The sequence below is a fragment of the Oratosquilla oratoria genome, chromosome 1 (genome assembly GCF_046742065.1).
Source record: "Oratosquilla oratoria isolate Oo_2021 chromosome 1, ASM4674206v1, whole genome shotgun sequence".
NCBI classification, from domain to species: Eukaryota; Metazoa; Arthropoda; class Malacostraca; order Stomatopoda; family Squillidae; genus Oratosquilla; species Oratosquilla oratoria.
In genome coordinates, this window is record NC_134777.1 from 131,018,061 (window position 1) to 131,033,060 (window position 15,000).

General features: G+C 40.3%; 1 protein-coding gene across 6 annotated transcripts in view; it reads right to left on the reverse strand.

The window, feature by feature from the left end:
- Positions 1 to 15,000, reverse strand: part of LOC143027054 (vesicular acetylcholine transporter-like) — a 572,364-nt gene that overhangs the window by 345,308 nt on the left and 212,056 nt on the right. The window contains exon 1 of one of the 6 annotated variants that reach the window (XR_012966560.1): positions 11,241 to 11,314. The exons of the other annotated variants lie outside the window; for them this stretch is intronic. The gene's annotated coding sequence lies outside the window, so the exon portion shown is untranslated. Of the gene's footprint in view, positions 1 to 11,240; positions 11,315 to 15,000 lie in introns of those variants that run through there. 6 annotated transcript variants of the gene reach the window in all.

Here is a 15,000-nt window from a genome sequence, read left to right on the forward strand (position 1 = left end):
TTCGAACTGAACTACATTGCACTGCCTCTACACGAAGTTTATTCCATTCATTAACTACACGGCTGGCGAAGTTGTTTCTACCCACTTCCAAATTAAATATATTTCCTGACAGTTTGAGACCATTATTTCTTGTCGGATTCTCATTCAGTGTGAAAATGAAGACATTATTATTTCATTTTTAATTGTTTACTATATATACTTATTTTTTATGATCATTTTGATTGTCAGATTAATGTTTTCTTCGTACATGTAAATAAAAGAATAAGAAAACATATGAAAGAATTTTGAGCTAAATCAGAAATGTCTAGAATATCATAAAGTAATGGAACCTTAATCTACAAAAAAAAGTTTGAATCCTCTTAAGAGTCCGAGACATAACTACGAAAAGAAGAGAGTTTTGCTCTCGGAAGTCAAACCTGAAGAGGAAGAAGAATAAGAAGAGCAATTAGGTGCTGTGGACGAACTTCTACCAAATCTCGGCCTTCAGAACAACTTTGGGTAACTGGGTAACTGGTAATTAGAATGCTCAGTACTTCTTTCTTTCTCGTCATACAAGCCTCTACCTCGTTCTCCTTCTTCCATTTACCTTGAAGTCTTCGTCAAAAGCTATTCTAAAAAAATATGTAAAGAGTATATCTTCTATTCGGATGATTGGTCAGATGTCAAAACATGGTATTTTAGAGAAATAAGTGTGTGTGTGTGTGTGTGTGTGTGTGTGTGTGTGTGTGTGTGTGTGTGTGTGTGTGTGTGTGTGTGTGTGTGTGTGTATGTGTGTGTGTGTATTCACCTCGGATCTGCTGCAGCCTCTTTTTCGAGACAGCCAGACACCACCCTACGGCAGTGAGCTCAGAGCTCATTATTAGCAGATCTCTGGGTAGGTCTGAGACCACTCACACTCCACACACCGGGAATGCAAGGTCACAATTCCTTGACTAACGTCCCGTACCTACTCGCTGCTAGGTGAACAGGGGCTACACGTGAAAGGAGACAAACCCAACTTGTCTCCGCCCGGCCGGGGAATCGAACCCCGGTTCTCCGGCTTATGAGGCCAGTGCTTTACCAATCCGCCACCGGGCCGTGTGTGTGTGTGTGTGTGTGTGTGTGTGTGTGTGTGTGTGTGTGTGTGTGTGTGTGTGTGTGTGTGTGTGTGTGTGTGTGTGTGTGTGTGTGTGTGTGTGTGTGTGTGTGTGTGTGTGTGTGTGTGTGTGTGTGTGTGTGTGCGTGTGTGTGTGTGCGTGTGTGTGTGTGTGTATTTACCTATTTCTATTAATTCATTCATTTATTTTGCATGGATTAAAGGCTCACAAACTGCTTTGTTCTTTCATCCTGTTTTAATACATACTGCCTTAAGACAGTCTATAAATCAACACTTTCTAACTTTATCTGGGTTTTATGATTTCAGGTTTTATTCCTACTTCTGTCAGGCGATTTTATTTACTCGGGGGGAAACCACCCCATTTAGTGGAGAAAGGATTACTATTATTTCTCATTTCCTATTTTCATATATTCATTTTCTGCTTTTTTTTTTGTCCTCCTACCTCCACTTACATTTTATTTTTTCTTCAGATATTCCACGTTCCTTATTTCATTTCATTTTCCTGTTCACTTCTTTCTCTTCTCTCTCTATTTCCTCACTTCCGTCTCCTTTTCCCTGTGCCTGCCCCTGGTCCCTATTTCCCTTCCCCTATTCCCCTATTTCCCTTCCCTCCCCTTCTCCTGCAGGCCTTCTTCAATTCCCTAGCGGCTTGCTTGGCCCCAAGTTTATTCCCTAAATATTTTTCTGAAAATATATTTCTTTTCATTTTTTTTTTCTCCTTATTGACCGAGTCATTTGGGATTTTCTCTCTCTCTCTCTCTCTCTCTCTCTCTCTCTCTCTCTCTCTCTCTCTCTCTCTCTCTCTCTCTCTCTCTCTCTCTCTCTCTCTCTCTCTCTCTCTCTCTCTCTCTCTCTCTCTCTCTCTCTCTCTCTCTCTCTCTCTCTCTCTCTCTCTCTCTCTCTCTCTTTTGTGGGAAGTGGTGTGTTCTCTCTTCCTAAAAATGATATTTTTATCTTTACGAAGGAATTTCTTTCCTTTACGAAGTAAGTCTTGTGTGTTTATTTTTTATTCTCTTCTGTCGGTGATTTTCAATTATACCGCGTTTTTTCTTTAATTTTCTGTTGTTTTGTTGTTTAAAATGTTCTTTTCTTTTTTATATTTTCTTCATCTTAGTCTCTACTTACTCTTTTATGTTCTTTATATTTTCATCCACTTTTCTTATCCAAATTTTTTATCAACATTTTTATCCACTACCTACCCTTTTATGTTCTTTATATTTTCATCCACTTTTTCTTATTCCATGTTGACCTTCGTTTTTTTTTTTCTGAGACCCTTTCTGTTTTATTTTTGCTAATTTCTCTCTCTCTCTCTCTCTCTCTCTCTCTCTCTCTCTCTCTCTCTCTCTTTTATTCCCACTTCGTTATATCACAACCCGTCTTTATTTCTTTTCCTTTTATTTTGACCTTTATCAGTCTTTGTTAATTTTTTTCTTCGTCTTTAGGACATTTCTTCTGAAAATTTCAACAGTTTCCTTCTGGTTAACAGTTTGAGATTGAAAGGTTTTGCCCTAAATTGAACTACATGTTTTGATATTAGTCAGAACTGAAATACTGTAATCAATTAATATACATATACCAAGGCTTTTTACTCCTTACAAGGGAGGTAGCCAAAAACGAAAAGGCATAAAATCACTCCCACCCATTCCATCCCTGAATACACTCCACACACCTCCACCCTTCCTCTTATCTTAACACCTCCTGGATGACGGGTCATCCCTGCACCATGTCCACTGCCCTGGGTCAGAAGCAGTGTTGCAAGACACAGCGCATCCACAGCAAGGCCGCTTCATTAAATCGGCGACCCCCCCCCTCTCCGTCTCCCCATGCATACAAGAAGAGGACGGGGAGAAATCCCTTCGGACTGCGTAAAATTTTGCTCACACATACTACCTCACCCCCCATCCACCCGCCCATTCCACCTCATGCATCACAACATCATCCATATACAACCATTCTCCATTCACCCCTATCTTCTGTCCTCTCCCGTCCTTCCTCAACAGACATTCCCCTCTTCCTCAAAGCCCCCTTCACCCCATCCATCCACCTCATCCTAGGACCTCCCTTCATGTTCACTCCCTCCACATCTGCCTTCCACACTTCTTTTACTAGTCTTTATTCACTCATTCTTTCCATGTGTCCAAACCATCCTAATACTATTTCATCAACCCTATCTTACAATAACTATTTCAAATTATTAAAATGGTCATTGGAACTTATCAGATGATTCATCAGACTGGTGGAAGATGTTAGCGATTTTGGTGTTAAGAATTATTTTTATTAATAATTATTTCTATTTCCATCCCATTTCTCCTCAGCCTCCATTACTAACTTTCTTTCCTCCTCCTCCTCTTCCCTCTCCTCCTCCTACTCCTTGTCCTCGTTCTCCTCATCTTTCTCATTCCGTGCTCCAAATACTTTTCCATCATATTACTTTTGCTGCCACCCGTTTTTTCTTTTCTCTTTATTTCTCTTTATTTCACTACTTTTTCTCTCTCCAGCGAGCATCCCAGGATACAGATGAATACTGATCTATCTAGAAAGTGATGCCAATAAACGTAGTTTTCTAGATTTCATAAATTTTCAGTGCCAGCATTGGAAAACTTTTGGATTCTAGAAATTTCCAGTAGAGAGAACTCTCTCTAACTCTCTCTTACTCATTAGCCAACTCTGACCCGAAAACTGAGAGAAATTTGTGACACCTGAATGCAATAAGGACTCCTTTCTGATATCTTTGGTTCACAATAATGACTCTTTTGGTACGAAAGGCGTTTCTGAGGACTTGTCCAAAAATGTACGAAACGTGTCATAACTTTAACTTATGTGTTTAACTTGTGTTTACATCATAGTAAAAAGGCCTTATTACAATTTCTTTTCTTTTTACTACTTTGTGAATTGACTCAAATTTGCCTACTTTCTCATAAACAATCTTTATCAGTTTCACTTTCTTTTTAGGTTCATCATAAAAGCTATATTTGTTTTTGCCTCTCTTCCTACGGCATTTCTTTCTCCCTCCCACTCTCTCTCTCTCTCTCTCTCTCTCTCTCTCTCTCTCTCTCTCTCTCTCTCTCTCTCTCTCTCTCTCTCTCTCTCTCTCTCTCTCTCTCTCTCTCTCTCTCTCTCTCTCTCTCTCTCTCTCTCTCTCTCTCTCTCTCTCTTGCTCCGTCTGTCTCTCTCTCTTCCACTGTTATTTTTGTACTCAATATTTGACTCAATATTTGACTCAATATTTGACTCAATATTTGACCAATACTATCATCTACTCAAGATTTAAATAATGTTTTTTTCTAAATAAAGAAAATGTCATTTTTGAGACTTTAAAACTTAATTTTACAATTTCCGTTTTTATTGACAACATTTATTTAAAAATCAAAGAGTAAAGATTTTTCCTATCCTAGGGCAGCTTGATTTTGTAATGGCGTATTCCCTTACAAAATGTTTGCTGGTGGGTTAAAGCGTCAGTTCTTGCGACGGAGGTCGAGGTGACAACAGTTCAAACCCTACCACTAACGCGTTGGACCAAGGGCATAGTTCAATAAGTTCCACGCTACAAAGTCCTCTGTAAGGGTCATCGTCCTAGCCTCCTGATAGCGGGAGTTTGCGACGTTAAGCCGAATCACACCATCGTATTGTCTTTTTGAAAAGCGTTTTGTAAACTGTTTGTTTTTCGTTCTCTGTTGGCCTTTGGCATCATATTGACGTGCACAGATAAAAAAGAAATAGTTTGCGTTTATTTGTTTTGCAATATAAACAAAATCTTTGTATATCCAGGTATGGGTGCTGCCCCGTGTCCTGTCACTAATGTAATGACAAAGAGAGAGAGAGAGAGAGAGAGAGAGAGAGAGAGAGAGAGAGAGAGAGAGAGAGAGAGAGAGAGAGAGAGAGAGAGAGAGAGAGAGAGAGAGAGAGAGAGAGAGAGAGAGAGAGAGAGAGAGAGAGAGAGAGAGAGAGAGAGAGAGAGAGAGAGAGAGAGAGAGAGAGAGAGAGAGAGAGAGAGAGAGAGAGAGAGAGAGAGAGTGTTACAAGCAATCTCAGTACCTCAAAAGGTTTCACAACCCATACTGAGGGGGTACCGTAAAAAGGTTACCAGGGATTTACACCAGTCCCTACATTAATGTGCGTAGCACCTTGTTCAACCGACTTTTAAACTGCTCAACTGAGAAACTATTTACCACGTCTTTTAGCAGTCTGTTCCAAATGTTGCACAATTTATAGATAAAAAAGTCACCAACCTTGTCACAAGAGTAACGAGGGGGGAGTGGGCTTCCATCCATGATTGCAAGGGGCATTCATGCCCAAGCTAAAGATATATCGATAGTCAATGTTATCAAATTTTTTAAGTATTTTGAAAAACTCTATTAACTGTCTTCGCGATGATATGGTTTCTAACGCAAGATCCCCAAAGCCTTGAAACGCCTCTGGTATCCTATGTGTCTAATGGCGGGAATAAGTTTCGTTGCTCCTGCTTAAATTCGTTTTAGCTTCTGTAAGTCGGTGACCAGAACTGGACGGCGAATTCCAGATGGGGATGAACCAGAAAAATGTGAAGTGGCAAGACTATTTCTTGGTTGCGGTAACGAAACTGTCTTCTGATGTAACCAATAGCTTTTGTGTCTTCGTTTCTACTTCAATGCACTGTTTCAATGATTTGAGGTAGCTGCTAATCAAGACACCCAAATCTTTTTCCAATCATGGACTTGCTATGTCAAAGACCCAGAAGAGAATAATCTGTCCTCTGATTTGCATGCTCTATAAGCAAAATCTTGAACTTATCCAGATTAAATGACATCAGCCACTTCTCAGACCACTCTCCCACTCCCTCTAAGTCTCACCTAAGAACTTCTACAAACTTGGTTATGCGGCTCACAATACCAACATCCATATCAACGATATAGATGATAAAGAGGAGCGGACCCAATACAAATCCTTGGGGTAACCCATTGGTAACAGGAGACCAACTAGATGGTACCCAGTGATAACTACACGCTGTTTTCTATCATTTAACCAGACCCCAATCCAATCTAACACTACTCCTCTAATACCCATGGCTCGAACTTTCGACATTAACCTCTTATGAGGTACTTTATCAAAGGCTTCCTGAAGTCGAGATAATGTATGTCGATTGCTCTGTTCTTGCCATATACTTAAAGAATGATATGGGAAAAATCTATCAAATTACTTAAGCATGATCTGTGACTCCGCAAACCGTGCTGCGAGTCTAATAACAGGTTGTTACCCTCCAGAAACTCGACTATTCCACAGTGACATCTTCCAGTATCTTCCCTACTATGGAAATAAGGCTGATAGGTCGGATAGGAGAGGATAGGATATGGTATGATAGGAGAGAGAGAGAGAGAGAGAGAGAGAGAGAGAGAGAGAGAGAGAGAGAGAGAGAGAGAGAGAGAGAGAGAGAGAGAGAGAGAGAGAGAGAGAGAGAAAGAGAGAGAGAAGAGGGAGAAGGAGCGGACTCTGACCTTAAATAAGTTATTTTCGATCGTGACCCTCTTCTAGTGGAAGCATTATATCGACTGTCCTGTGCCTAGACAGCATCAACAAAGCAAATAAATTGGAACCACATACACTAATCCTCTTATAATTCTTTTTCTCGATATTACACCAACTCTCAGACTAGGGAGTAAAATTTGCTTTTTGACATCTTTACTGACGTCATAGGTCAAGGTCATGACCTCATTACAGGTGCTGGTACCAAGGCAAGGCTGGCACCTCGGATAGTGCCACTTTTTTGTGTACAATATTTCAGTAATTGGCATCCTCCTCCTATTCCCCTCCTCCCTTCCCTTTTTCCACCCCTCCCTTCTCCTCTTCTCTTTCCCTTCCTTCTCCTCCCTTACTAATCTCTTTTCTTCTTCCGATCCTCCTCCTCTTCCTCCTCTTCTTCCTCCTCCTCCTCCACCTCCTCTGCCTCCTCTACCATCATCACCCCTCCCGCATCCTCCTCTTCTTCCTCCTTTCACTACTCTCCTTGCTCTTTGTGAAATTCTTGTCCTTTCTCCTAATCTTCTTCTCCTTCCTCTTCTTTCTCCTCCTCCTCCTTTTAAGTTCTTCTTTTTTCTCTTCTCCTTCGTCCTGCTCTACTATCCTGTCCCTATTCATTCTTTTCCTCTTCCTCATCCTCTTCCTCCTTTTCTTCGTCGTCTTCCTGGTGTTTACCACTCAATTAATACTAATCCAAATACCACTGAACAGGGATACTAGTGGTTACAGCGTCAGCTCACTGACGCCTACTCCTATATCAACACAGGTACAATAACAATTATCACATAAATAACAAATGGTGCACCAATATTAACATTAATGTACTACTTCAAATGCTAATAATATCAATACCACTACCACTACATATGCCAATTCTAAGAACAAATAATAAGAACAAAGACTCAAATCCTGACTAAAAGTGTCAAAATGAACGCACAGATATTGTTAAATATTTCACAACCATTAAATATAAAATGAAAATGACTATACGAGACAGAACTGATGCTGTTTTTACGATAATCATCAATCATGAAAACAAAGAAGGAAATTACACCAACAATTATATGGGACCCTCGGCTACATTTTCAACCAGAAAACAAATGATAACCATTAAATGAAGATGAAAACAAAGATGGGAACTGCAGGAACATATCATCAACGATTACATGGGACTGCAGACCCTCGGCTTATATTTCCACCAGAAAACAAATGATACTCATTAAGTGAAGATGGAAACAAAGATAGGAACTACAGGAACGTACTGAGAGCAATCATCTAGGACTGAGGATCCTCGACCACTTTTTCCATCAGAAAACAACATCTTCCAGTGTTTCAGTGTACCAGACCCCATCGGCGGTCCCTCTCCTCTATCTACCTGTGGCTCCTAAGGAATCCCCTCGACGCTTCTCACACATTCTTGAAGACCTGAACAGTCTTCAAAGGGTCTCTTGTCCGCCCTTGGGTCCTCGACTTTCACCCCGGACACTGTATCATCTCTAGAGGATTTTTCTTTGCCCAGGAAAAGCGTTTAACTGCAGAATTGGGACTCTTCTTTATAACCTAATCTGGAAATTTGTCCTACTAGTTAACAATAGAGTTATAACTTGTCCCACTCTTATCCCAGAAACTATGTTTTACTAATAAAAGGGACTTTTCACCCAAGGGAAGCATTTAGCTAAATGATGTCAGAATTGGGCATCTTCTTTATAGCCCAGTGGGGCAATCTGTCGTACTAGTTAACACCAGTGGTGTAATTTGCTTCACTTTCACACCAGAAACTATGTTTCACTACTGAAATGGACTATTTTTTTCTACTCAGGAAAAACGTTTTTCTGTCTGATGTCAGAATTGGGCATCCTCTTTATAGCCTAGTGGGGGTAATTTGTCCTGCTTGTTAACACTACTGGTATAACTTGTCCTGCGTTTACCTCCGGACACTATTTCTTCCTTCTGAAGGGTCTTATTTACCTAGAGAGAACGTTTAGGTAACTGGTGACTGAATTGGATATCCTTCTTATGGGCTAATTTGTCCTACTTGTTAATACTAGCGGTATAACTTGTCCTACTCTTACCCCGGACACAATTACTCACATCCGAAGAGTCTTTGCTAAGGGAGAGCACCTAATGATCATATTTAACTTTCTGATGTATGAATTGGGTATTATCTTTATAACTCACTGTCCTACTCGTTGACACCAGTGGTATAATTTCTCCTAGTAGTGAACAACAGTGGTATATCTAGTTCTGTTAGTTAACATTAGTTGTGTAAATAGTTATAATAGTTAACATCAGATAAATTTATTCAGCTGAGGGCTCAGCCAAGTCCAAAGAGATAAAATTTAAAATAATTTGAAAAAACTGCCGTCAGATGATTTTATTCAATTGAGGAAAAAAAACAATCTGGGACGAGAGGGTTGACAACTATCCCCGTTAGTCCTGTAACTGTATTTTACGATTCTAAAGGTTTATTCTAGCTGTCACTAGGCGATTTTATTCAGTTAAGGTAAACTACCCTCTATAGATGAAACATTCAAGTGGAAACAGTCGCACTGAAAACTACCTGAGGCTTATTGATAAACTCTGAAATAATTGTTCTGATTTAGTGAGACGATCTTATTCATCTAGACGATGATTCTGAGACAGAAAGGATGATTGGAAATCTATGAAGATAAACAATATTGTTGTCAAACAAGCTTCCTTCACAGAACATAGAGTTGTCTGCCAACACAATTCTGAGCCAGCAATTCAGTATACTGCCATCCATGCAGTAAGAGGCATCAGTTACATCATATCTCTTGCTGACAACAATTGTTGTCAGTCTTCAATCCAACAAATGATGACACCATTGCAAGCCATGCCAACCCAGCATAGATTCTGCTGTCCTTGCTTCCATCTGACAACAAACTGACAACGCTATCCTTTTTCCAATGGAACTGTTTTCATGAATAGAAAGGAGTGATAAAGATTTACAATGGCACAACACTTTACCAACAGTGTCGCAAAGACTCGTTGCATTGACACCACACTACAGTGAAATCACTGCATATAGACACTCTTGCCAGCCAAGTAAATGCTTGTCTTAAATATATAAAGATGCTTGAAAAACAAACAATTAAACAAAACAAACAAACAAACAAACAAACAAACAAACAAACAAACAAACAAACAAACAAACAAACAAACAAACAAACAAACAAACAAACAAACAAAAAACAAACGAACGAACGAACCAAAGGTAGGTTGGCTGCAACGCTAGAAATAAAGCTTTCATTGCACAAGGGTTTGCCTTGACTGAATAAAATCGCTTGGCGTAACCAGAACATATGCATAAATAATGAATAGTGTAGAAAATAATTTTTTCATATAAGTAATGGCAACACAACAAACACTGACAACAGTTTCCACGTTATCATCTCCCCGGAATAGTGGCACTTTGGTAAACAAGAACACTGCGTCAATATCAACAAGAACACAAGAACAGAGTGGACAGTAACATTATCCACTTTTTGATGGAAAGTGTCTTTAGTTAGATTATTTAGTATATTAATATATCATCAGAAATTATTATCATAATAATGATGCGTTCATTATAGCATCATTGCTATTTGCACTTGCGTCATTATTACTATTGTCATCACAATCATCGTCATCATCATCATCATCATCATCATCATCATCATCATCATCATCATCATCATCATCATCATCATCATCATCATCATCATCATCATCATCATCATCATCATCATCATCATCATCATCATCATCATCATCATCATCATCATCATCATCATCATCATCATCATCATCATCATCATCATCATCTTCATCATCAATGACAACAACAACAACTTTGTCACCACACTCAATGATAATGGTGTCTCTCCACTCACAACTTATGATCACTAAAATAGTTTTCACAAAGCGTTGCACCATTAAAGTCTTTTAGTGCAAACACTAGATAATCTTAGTGGAGGTATTTTTATTGTTTTTGACCCAGGTGACACATAAATATACACTAAACTCTGGGTACCTCCACCACTAAAAAGTGTCCAATCTCCACTAAAAATGGCCAGTAATTGATATGTCGGTAGTGTTGGTGCCACTAATAATGCCGTCACTCTATGGATTCTACTTTCACTGAAGATATCACTACTACTGAATAGTTTCGCAGCCACTAGAAAGCGTTACAGACAAACACTAACAAAAACGATGCCACTCAAGTGTCAAAAACCACAGGAACATCCAACACTAACAAAAGTATTTTAGCCACAATAAAGTTTCAGCACCGCAAAAAAAGGCTGCTACTGTCACTAACTTTAGTGTTATTATCACCATTGCACTTGAAAGGCTATTCCACCACTACACGACTACGATCACCACTAAGAGCCACTACCACCACCACCACCACCGCCACCGCAAAGCTTGTGCCGCAAACAAGAACTGAGCCCATCGCATGAGGCCCCAACACCACGACGACAACCACCACCACATTCTCCACCACATTCTCCACCACTACACACAGTCCGCGCGATGCAGGCCTCCGACGCAGGACCGAAATACGTGCGGAGCCCAAAATTTCGAAAAGCCGCCGAAGACAAGGCGAGCCAAGGAAGGCCCCCCCGAAAAAAAAGACGAAGAAAAGACTGACCACGCCACCAGACGATCAAGGGTGGAGTGAGCTCGGGAAAGGAACCGACGTACTAACGCACAGGTAGACCGTAGTCGGGCGGGCTCAGGGTGGGTGTGGTGGGGTGGCAGAGAGGTGGGAGGAGGAGGAAGGTGGGAGGGAGGAAGGGATGGAGGGAGGGGGAGAGGTAAGGAGGTTAAGGAGGATCCTTGAGATGAAGGAGGGAGGGAGGAGAAGAGGTCAACGTGAAGAGGTAAGGAGGATGAGAAATAAGGTGATGACTCTGAAAAAGGTGGAAGGTATGCGAAAGGAGGGAGGAGGGTGGGGAGAAGGAGGAGGAGGAGGAGGAGGAGGAGGAGGGGGTGAGGCAGCGCCACGGACCTACAGGACAGGCACGACAGAGCCGGGGACGGGTTGGAGGAAGAGGAGGAGGAGGAGGTGGAGTAGGACGTGGAAGAGTAGGAGGAGGAGGAGAAGGTGGAGGAGGACCAAGAGGAAGAAGAAGAAATATACAGAAATAGGAGAAGGAGGTATAGGAGGAGAAATAGGGGGAGGAAGAAGAGGAGGAGGAGGAGGAGGAGGAGGAAGAGGAGGTGGCAGAGGAATAGTAAGAGAGGAAGAGGAGAAGGAAGAGGGAAGAAGGAGAGAGAGGAAGAGAAGCAGATGTAGGAGAAAGAAGATAGGAGTAGGACAGGTAAGAAGAGAGGAGGAAGACAGGATGAGCAGAAGGAGAAAGAGGGGTGGAGGAGGAGGAAGAGGAAGAGGAGGAGGAGGAGATGGAATAGGAAAAAAGAATAGAGAATAAAAGAAATGTGAAAATATTCACAAGTACAAAGAAAAAAGAAAAATTCGAAAAGAATAAAGATGAGAAAATAGGAAACGGAAAAAAAAATAGAAAAATAACAACAAATGAAAATGAAAATAACAGAAAAAAGAAAAAGAAAGAGAGAAAAGAAAGATAATGAAAAACAACGAAAAGAATAAAGAAAATAAGAAAATAAAGAAAAGGGTAAGAAGTGGAATGATTAAAAAGTGATGAGAATCTCAGAGAAAGCAAATGAAACAAAAAAATAGAAAAATAAAGAAAAAGAATATGAGTAAAAACAAAAGAAATAAAAGATCAAGAAAACAAGAAGTAGCAAGAATCATAAGACAAGATTAGAACAAGAAAAAATGAGAGAATAAGAAAAGGAGGAACAAAAACAAGAAAGGAGGAGAAATGAAGGGACAAAGTAGAAGCAATTTGCACAAACAAATGGCAACGAAAAAGGAGAAGAAATAATTAACGAAAATCAAGTTGAACAAACGACATTAAATGAACATAATCAAGTGACAATAGTTACACTAAATTGAAATAAAGAAAAAGAAGGCGAGGAGGATAAGAACAGAAAAGATGAGGAAGGCAGAGAAGAGCAGGAAGAAAAAGAGGAGGAAAAGGGGAAATGGTATATGGAAAAATGGAGGCGATGGAAAATCAAAAAGAGAAAAGGGAAAGGAAGGAGAAAGAGGAGGAGGATAAAAGGGAGGTAGAAGGGGAGGAGGAGGAAGAGGAGGCGGAGGAGGAAGAGGAGGAGGAGGAGGAGGAGGAAGAGGAGGAGGAGGAGGAGGAGGAGGAGGAGGAGGAGGAGGAGGAGGAAGTGTAGAAGAGAGGATGATGATGAGGAAGTTGGATAGAAATAGGATAAAGATGAAGAGGAGAAAAAGAAAGAGGAGAATGAGGATAAAGGTGATAAAAAAGAGATTAATCAAAAGTATAATGGGAAGGAGAAAGAGGAAAAGAAGAAGAAAAGAACGATAGGTAAAGTAAGAAAAGGAGAAAAAAAATGGAGAAGAATGTAAAGGAGGGAGATAATGAAGAGAAATAGTAGGATGAAGAGTGGAGGAGGAGAAAAAGACGAAGAAGAATAATAAGAAGAAAAAGACGAAGAAGAAAAAGAAGAAGAGGAAAAAAAAGAAGAAGAAGAAGAAGAAGAAGAAGAAGAAGAAGAAGAAGAAGAAGAAGAAGAAGAAGAAGAAGAAGAAGAAGAAGAAGAAGAAGAAGAAGAAGAAGAAGAAGAAGAAAAATAAGAAAAATAAGAAGAAAAAGAAAAAAAGAAGAAAAAAGAAGAAGAAAAAGAAGAAGAAGAAGAAGAAGAAGAAGAAGAAGAAAAAGAAGAAGAAGAAGAAGAAGAAGAAGAAGAAGAAGAAGAAAAAGAAGAAGAAGAAGAAGAAGAAGAAGAAGAAGAAGAAGAAGAAGAAGAAGAAGAAGAAGAAGAAGAAGAAGAAGAAGAAGAAGAAAAGAAAGAGGAGTAGAAATAGGAAGGGGAGGAGTAATAGGAAGAGGAAGGCTAGGAAAAAGAAAGAAGACGAAGAAGGAGAAGAAGAAGACGAAAAAGAAGAAGCAAAAGAAGAAGTAGAAGAGGAAGAGGAAGAAGAAGTAGAAGAAGAAGAGGAAGAAGAAGAAGAAGAGTAAGAAGAAGAAGAATGCGAAGAAGAAGAAGAAGAAGAAGAAGAAGAAGAAGAAGAAGAAGAAGAAGAAGAAGAGGAAGAAGAAGAAGAAGAATAAGAATAGTACGAAGAATACGAAGAAGAAGAATGCAAAGAATGCGAAGAATGCGAAGAAGAAGAAGAATAGTATGAAGAATGCGAAGAAGAAGAATGCGAAGAATGCGAAGAATGCTAAGAAGAGGAAGAAGAGGAAGAAGAAGAAGAAGAAGAAGGAGAAGAAGAAGGAGAAGAAGAAGAAGAAGAAGAAGAAAAAGAAGAAGAAGAAGAAGAAGAAGAAGAAAAAGAAGAAGAAGAAGAAGAAGAAGAAGAAGAAGAAGAAGAAGAAGAAGAAGAAGAAGAAGAAGAAGAAGAAGAAGAAGAAGAAGAAGAAGAAGAAAAAGAAGAGGAAGAAAAAGAGGAAGAAGAACAAGAAGAAGCAGAAGAAGAAGAAGAAGAAGAAGAAGAAGAAGAAGAAGAAGAAGAAGAAGAAGAAGAAGAAGAAAGAAGAAGAAGAAGAAGAAGAAGAAGAAGAAGAAGAAGAAGAAGAAGAAGAAGAAGAAGAAGAAGAACAAGAAGAACAAGAAGAAGAAGAAGAAGAAGAAGAAGAAGAAGAAGAAGAGCAAGGATGAAGAAGAAGAAGAAGAAGAAGAAGAAGAAGAAGAAGAAGAAGAAGAAGAAGAAGAAGAAGAAGAAGAAGAAGAAGAAGAAGAAGAAGAAGAAGAAGAAGAAGAAGAAGAAGAAGAAGAAGAAGAAGAAGAAGAAGAAGAAGAGGAGGAGGAGGTGGTGGAGAAGATGACAGGTACGAAGTGGAGGCTTGATGTGGAGGAGTGGAGGGGTGGAGTGGGGAGGAGTCAGAGAAGAAGGCGAGGGGTAGAGGCCGTGTTTTGGTTTGCTGTTTGAGAGAGTGAGTGAGGGAGGAGAGGAGGGAGGAGGAGAGGGAAGAGGAGGGGGAAAAGGAGGAGAAGGAGGAGGGAGAGGTGCTATAAAGGGATGAGTGGGAAGAGGAGGAGGAGGAGGAGGAGGAGGAGGAGGAGGAGGAGGAGGAGGAGGAGGAGGAGGAGGAGGAGGAGGAGGAGGAGGAGGAGGAGGAGGAGGAGGAGGAGGAGGAGGAGGAGGAGGAGGAGGAGGAGAGGGAGGAGGAGGATGAAAAGGAGGAAGAGAAGGAGAAGGAGGAGGACTTAAAAGAAGAGAAAGTGGACGGGAGGAATGATGATGGGAAGGAAGAGGGTAGTGAAGATGATAAGGAAGAAGAGAAAGAGAGGAAGGAGGAATAGGAGGAGAAGGAAGAGGAGGAAGAGGAAGAAGATTCTACAGA